We start from the raw sequence: 7,561 nt of genomic DNA, 5'->3' as shown, positions 1-7,561 counted from the left end.
GCTTCACAAAACCTACCAGTTTACGTATTGTCAGGATGGAGTCATACACTGCAGGAATCTCATCCATTAAGAAACCTTCATTGAATGTGTGCCTCAGTGCTGTATTAATACAGTGCATCACACATGGGAGTCGTTTGTGTGCTTCTAGTGCTTTCTTGATGTTAGCTCCTTGATCTGTAACGAAAGTAACCTGTCTTAGTTCCGAGGACGTTACCTGCAACTCTGCCATTTGTTCATACATTTCCGTAATGATATGTTCACCAGTCTTGGCAACATCTGGAAACCTCATAGTTAAGAGTACACTGTTTTTTAGTATCCATTTGTCCGTCGACTCATCAATATAGCTGGATGTGACGGCCAGGTAATGGGTCTTAAGATAACTGTCTGTCCACAGATCGCACGTCATCGAACACTGGTTTTTACCAATTGCGTCTTTCACTACTGGAATAAGTTCACTCCTGACTTGATCAGCCAATTGCTTAATACGTCGTGCTACAGTCCTTGGGGAAGGTAGCACGTCTTGGGCGGTGATTTGTCCATATTTTGCTCCTGTATTTATCAGTTCTTGAGCTAAGCTTACGAATTGTAATAGCCTCTTACCGTTTTAAATGGTCGGAGGTCTGTCGCACACATTAAAACTCATTTGTCCCTAGTAGATATTTTATCAGCACTGGCAGCTGCAACGCTTGACAAGTGTTGATTATCCTTAGACTTATGTCTGTTCATTCCAGTTGTGCTTCCTTTGTAAGCAGGCAGTGCTCCACAATTTCCGTTTCGGCACTGAACCTAACCAACTGGAAGGTGTGGATCTCTTTCAACAACCACCTGAACAGTCGTAATAAACACCTTCATGTATGTTTCACGAAGACAATTTGTCTTTTCGTATACGGAAACAAGAAACGTTGTTGTTGTTGTGGTCTTCAGTTCTGAGACTGGTTTGATGCAGCTCTCCATGCTAATCTATCCTGTGCAAGATCCTTCATCTCCCAGTACCTACTGCAACCTACATCCTTCTGAATCTGCTTAGTGTATTCATCTATTGGTCTCCCTCTACGCTTTTTACGCTCCACGCTGCCCTCCAATGCTAAATTTGTGATCCCGTGATACCTCAGAACATGTCCTACCAACCGATCCCTTCTTCTAGTCAAGTTGTGCCACAAACTTCTCCCCAAACCTATTCAATACCTCCTCATTAGTTATGTGATCTACCCACCTAATCTTCAGCATTCTTCTGTAGCACCACATTTCAAAAGCTTCTATTCTCTTCTTGTCCAAACTATTTGTCGTCCATGTTTCTCTTCCATACATGGCTACACTCCAGACAAATACTTTCATTAATGACTTCCTGACACTTCAACCTATACTCGATGTTAACAAATTTCTCTTCTTCAGAAACGTTTTCCTTGCCACTGCCAGTCTACGTTTTATATCCTCTCTACTTCGACCATCATCAGTTATTTTGCTCCCCAAATAGCAAAACTCCTTTACTACTTTAAATGTCTCATTTCCTAATCTGATTCCCTCAGCATCACCCGACTTAATTCGACTACATCCCACTATCCTTGTTTTGCTTTTGTTGATGTTCATCTTATGTCCTCCTTTCAAGACACTGTCCATTCCATTCAACTGCTCTTCCAAGTCCTTTGCTGACTCTGATAGAATGACAATGTCATCGGCGAACATCAAAGTTTTTATTTCTTCTCCCCGGATTTTAGTACCTACTCCAAATATTTCTTTTGTTTCCTTTACTGCTTGCTCAGTATACAGATTGAATAACATCGGGGAGAGGCTACAACCCCGTCTCACTCCCTTCCCAACCACTGGTTCCCTTTCATGCCCTTCGACTCTTATAACTGCCATCTGGTTTCTGTACAAATTGTAAATAGCCTTTTGCTCCCTGTATTTTACCCCTTCCACCTTTAGAATTTGAAAGAGAGTATTCCAGTCAACATTGTCAAAAGCTTTCTCTAAGTCTACAAATGCTAGGAACGTAGGTTTGCCTTTCCTTAATCTTTCTTCTAAGATAAGTCGTAAGGTCAGTATTGCCTCACGTGTTCCAACATTTCTACGGAATCCAAACGGATCTTCCCCGAGGTCAACACCTGCTTTCTTTGGGATTGGAATTATTATATTCTTCTTGAAGTCTGAGGGTATTTCGCCTGTCTCGTATATCTTGCTCACCAGATGGTAGAGTTTTGTCAGGACTGGCTCTCCCAAGGCCGTCAGTAGTTCTAATGGAAAGTTGTCTACTCCCGGGGTCTTGTTTCGACTCAGGCCTTTCAGTGCTCTGTCAAACTCATCACACAGTATCGTATCTCCCATTTCATCTTCATCTACATCTTCTTCCATTTCCATAATATTGTCCTCAAGTACATCGTCCTTGTATAGACCCTCTATATACTCCTTCGATTTTTCTGCTTTCCCCTCTTTGCTTAGAACTGGGTTTCCATCTGAGCTCTTGATATTCATACAAGTGGCTCTCTTTTCTCCAAAGGTCACTCTAATTTTCCCGTAGGCTGTATCTATCTTACCTCCACATCCTTACATTTGTCCTCTAGCCATGCTTGTTTAGCCATTTAGCACTTCCTGTCGATCTAATTTTTGAAACGTTTGTATTCCTTTTTGCCTCCTTCATTTACTGCAATTTTATATGTTCTCTTTCATTAATTAAATTCAATATTTCTTCTGTTACCCAAGGATTTCTACTAGCCCTCCTTTTTTTTACCTACTTGATCCTCTGCTACCTTCACTACTTCATCCCTCAGAGCAACCCATTCGTCTTCTACTGTATTTCTTTCCCCCATTCCTGTCAATTGTTCCCTTATGCTCTCCCTGAAACTCTGTACAACCTCTGGTTCTTTCAGTTTATCCAGGTCCCATCTTCTCAAATTCCCACGATTTTGCAATTTCTTCAGTTTTAATCTACAGTTCATAACCAATAGATTGTGTATCAGCGTCCACATCTGCCCCTGGAAATGTCCTACAATTTAAAACCTTGTTCCTAAATCTCTGTCTTACCATTATATGATCTATCTGATACCTTTTAGTATATCCAGGATTCTTCCATGTATGCAGCCTTCTTTTATGATTCTTGAACCAACTGTTAGCTATGATTAAGTTATGCTCTGTGCAAAATTCTAACAGACGGCTTCCTCTTTCATTTCTTAGCCCCAATCCATATTCACCTACTATGTTTCCTTCTCTCCCTTTTCCTACTCTCGAATTCTAGTCACCCATGACTATTAAATTTTCGTCTCCCTTCACTACCTGAATAATTTCTTTTATCTCATCATACATTTCTTCATTTTCTTCGTCATCTGCAGAGCTAGTTAGCATATAAACTTGTACTACTGTAGTAGACATGGGCTTCGTGTCTATCTTGGCCACTATAATACGTTCACTATGCTATTTGTCGTAGCTTACCCGCACTCCTATTCATTATTAAACCTACTCCTTCATTACCGCTATTTGATTTTGTATTTATAACCCTATATTCACCTGACCAGAAGTCTTGTTGCTCCTGCCACCGAACTTCACTAATTCCCACTATATCTAACTTTAACCTATCCATTTCCATTTTTAAATTTTCTAACCTACCTGCCCGATTAAGGGATCTGACATTCCACGCTCCGATCCGTAGAACGCCAGTTTTCTTTCTCCTGATAAAGACGTCCTCTTGAGTAGTCCCCGCCCGGAGATCCGAATGGGGGACTATTTTACCTCCGGAATATTTTACCCAAGAGGACGCCATCATCATTTAACCATACAGTAAAGCTGCATGCCCCCGGGAAAAATTACGGCTGTAGTTTCCCCTCGCTTTCAGCCGTTCGCAGTACCACAACAGGCCATTTATGTTAATGTTACAAGGCCAGATCAGTCAATCATCTAGACTGTTGCCCCTGCAACTACCGGAAAGGTTGCTGCCCCTCTTCAGGAACCACACGTTTCTCTGGCCTCTCAACAGATACCCCTCCGTTGTGGTTGGACCTACGGTACGGCTATCTGTATCGTTGAGGCACGCAAGCCTCCCCACCAACAACAAGGTCCATGGTTCATGGGGGGAGGATAAGAAACGTATCAAGTATTTATTACTAAATAATTACAGAATTGATTAATCGAATAGCTTCGTTTGTGTAGCATTTTGTAATGAATTGACAAGAAACGTATCAATTCATTAAAAAATTCTACACAAACTAAGCTATTCGATTAATCACTTCTGTAATTATTTAGTAATAACTATAGGGCTTACCATAAATTTTTCCCAACTAGAACTGCCACTCCTTACTCCCACTTTATTTATCACAATGAACGTCCCATCAGCAAGTTTCTTCAAGACAGCACTTATGTGATGGTAGTCATTGCATTGGTCCCGGTTCCGCAACTGCTCATGCTGAGTTTAGTCCCGCGACAGTTTGCTGCCTACCGCTACATTACGATAACGCGAGTTTCTCGGCCAGCTCGCGCTCTCGCAGTCTCGGGCCGGCACGTGTCCTATTCGACAATCCTCGTCTCAGACCAGTTTCGTAGCGTGACGTCAGTCACCCCCACCTCACGCGCCTGTGCCAGCGATAATGAGCCGCGTACTCAGCGAGAAGCGAGCGAGACTGAGCAGCGTTTTGACGTGCTCTAGTCTGCCTCACCGAAAGCGGCATGCCACCATCGCCGAGGTAACACCAATGGCGAGCCGGATTTCCTACCACGTCGCCGGCAGGGAGGTCGGAAAAGCGGCTCCGTTGCCATGTAGTGGAAACTTTTATCACGCTGTGTCGCGTGTTAGACGCACCTAAGTTCATTAGCTCTTGTTGTAAAGTAGTAGTGTACCCGTGGTCTAGGGGAAGTGCGGCTCTGGCAGCCGAGCGAAGCAGACGTGCGGTGTGTGCTCTCCGCTGTCAGAGAGGGCCCGCGCGCCTTGTTTACTTTCTTCGGCCGACAATAACGTGACGCCGTAGCGTTACAAGACCATGGCAAACCAATACAGAAGAGCAACCTTGAAATTCACATTTCGGAACGACTTTACCCGACCAAAGGCGCTCGAAGTCGAACGCTTTTTAAAAGAGGAAGCCAAGATCCCGGCTGCCGACATCGTCGGCATTCACTTTTCGATCGTCAGTAGCACGGTCTATGTATAGCTCATAAACGAAACTACATGCGACAAGGTGCTTCGTGAGATGAAACAAGAACTCCGCTTCTGCCACGCACATGGCAATGTTGGCAACGTCGAGGTCGGCCATGCCGCAATGGGACTGCGGACTATCCGCATATTCGAACTTCCATTTGAACTCCCGGCGGCAGAAGTTGTAGCGGCGCTCCGCCCCTACGGCAAGGTACACGAACACGTGGCTGAAAAGTGGACCCAGTTTAAGACGTATCCAGTACTCAATGGAGTACGCCAAGTGCGCATAGATCTCCAACGACACGTGCCATCCTATCTATAGATAGGAGGATGCCGGGCCATAGTTATTTATGACGGCCAGCCGAAGACGTGTTCCGGATGTGGCAAGGAAGGTCACCTTCGTTCCGAGTGCCTCCAGCGTCGGGTCACACAACTCCCACCGAAGGACGTTGCACCACCAGCGTCGAAGACTATTCTCCCCGTGACTTACGCGGCGGCGCTCACGACGTTCTCCACACAACAGACACGGACGACCGCTTCAGCGGTACAAGAATCACTTTCCACGGACAAAAACCTGGATGATCCGCCGACCTGGCCAGTGGTGAAAAATAGTACTACGACTCTGGAGCTACCGAACGCGACAGACATTGACGCCGGCAAGATGGCAATTGATTCCCTTATTGTACCGACCGAAGCGTTTGTTCCGGCGGAGCGTGAGTCAGTGCCGTCTTCTGACAATGAAGGCCATGTACGGAAACAGCGATCACCGAAACGCCGAAAGCGCCGTCGTCAGACCGTGTCGGAACACAGCGGTTCGCATTCGGCCGGGGAAGAACAACTGACCACTCATGAGGCCAGCCGCGAAGCTGAGGCTGTTTCCACCGACTCCAGCCTTGCAGAACAGACAGAAAGACATGCAGCTTTCGAACATCAGCCCATTGACAGAAACAGTGAGCAGCGGGAAGGTACCAGTGCAGGCAGCCAAGTCGCCCGGTCCCTTACTATCAAACATTCCGAGGCTATGGAACATGAACCGACATCCGCGCCCGCTTCGTGGGCCGAGGACGTCGAGACACGAGATCCCGATCCGCGGCCAGCTGAGGCGCCGCCGGATCATGCAATGCCGCATAAGCAGCACAAGGAGGACCGCGTTGGGCGGGGGGTGACATCACTTTCGATGTTCGCTTCTCTCCAACTTCAACATGGATAACCTCTCGCAAACACGTTGCCAGGCTTACCGCCTGGCGACAATGAATATCAACATGATCAGTTCTCCTGTCAAGATCCAACTTCTGAAAGAAACCATACGAGCAATGGGAGTTGACTTTGCTTTCCTACAAGAAGTGAAAACGACTGCGCTCCCGCACTTTTACGGTTACGCCATATATGTGACGCCCGGTAGCCCTGCAGACACCGGAGTGACAATATTAGTACGTGGAGGCATTGAATTGAAGTTACCGACGTCACGTTTCTTCCTTCCGCGCGAGGAATAGCATTTACGACGCTCAACACCCGATTCATTAATGTTTACGCGCCGTCGGGTACCACAAGACGTCACGACCGCGCCAGATTCTACTCCACAGATGTCGCTCCCCTTTTCCTTGGACGATACGACCACAGCGTCTTCGCCGGCGATTTTAAGTGCGTACTTCACCCCAAGGACCAAATCCCACATTACATGCCTTGTCCGGAACTGGGTGCGATGATCCAAGAACTTCACTTGTGCGACACGTGGGAAAAAGTCCACGGTAACCGCTATGGCCACACTCATCTTACCAGTCATTCCGCTAGCCGACTTGACCGCATATATGTGTCACAAGATCTCACACAAGGTGTGGTGGACGCCGAATTATGGCCTGAAGCCTATTCCGATCACAGTGCCTACATCTGCACTATGTACCTACGCCCCCAACAAGTCTGGCGCAGCAATGGCTTTTGGAAGCTCAACATAACTCATCTCCAGGACCTGGATTGCCGTCGGCAAGTTGCAGCAGCGTGGACTGACTACGAACGCCGCCACCCACGATACATCTCGACCCTGGAGTGGTGGCTCCTCTGTGCCAAACCAGCAATCCGTAGAACACTTATGCAATATGGCAAGGACGCGACTGCGTGGCATCGACAGACCCTCGATTTTTACTACGCGGCACTCAGGGACCTCGACGCCTTACCCCCTCCCCCAGAGAGACAACATGACCAAAGCAGAATCAAGGCTCACATACTATCATTGACGAAGCGCCGACTAGAAGGTGCAGTAGTCCGCTCGCGACGGCACGACCGAACGGTTGCAGAGGAAACCACTATGCACCACGTTGTGGCGGATAAGCGCCGACAACGCCAACATTTAATCACACAACTCAGGACACACGACGGTCGCTTATGTACGACCCAAGCAACCATAGTAAAGGCGGTGGAGGATCATTTTCGTCATCTTTACAGGGAAAGAAC

This window comes from Schistocerca serialis, chromosome 6 (assembly GCF_023864345.2).
Source record: "Schistocerca serialis cubense isolate TAMUIC-IGC-003099 chromosome 6, iqSchSeri2.2, whole genome shotgun sequence".
In the NCBI taxonomy this organism is placed as follows: domain Eukaryota; kingdom Metazoa; phylum Arthropoda; class Insecta; order Orthoptera; family Acrididae; genus Schistocerca; species Schistocerca serialis.
This window is presented reverse-complemented; position numbering follows the sequence as displayed.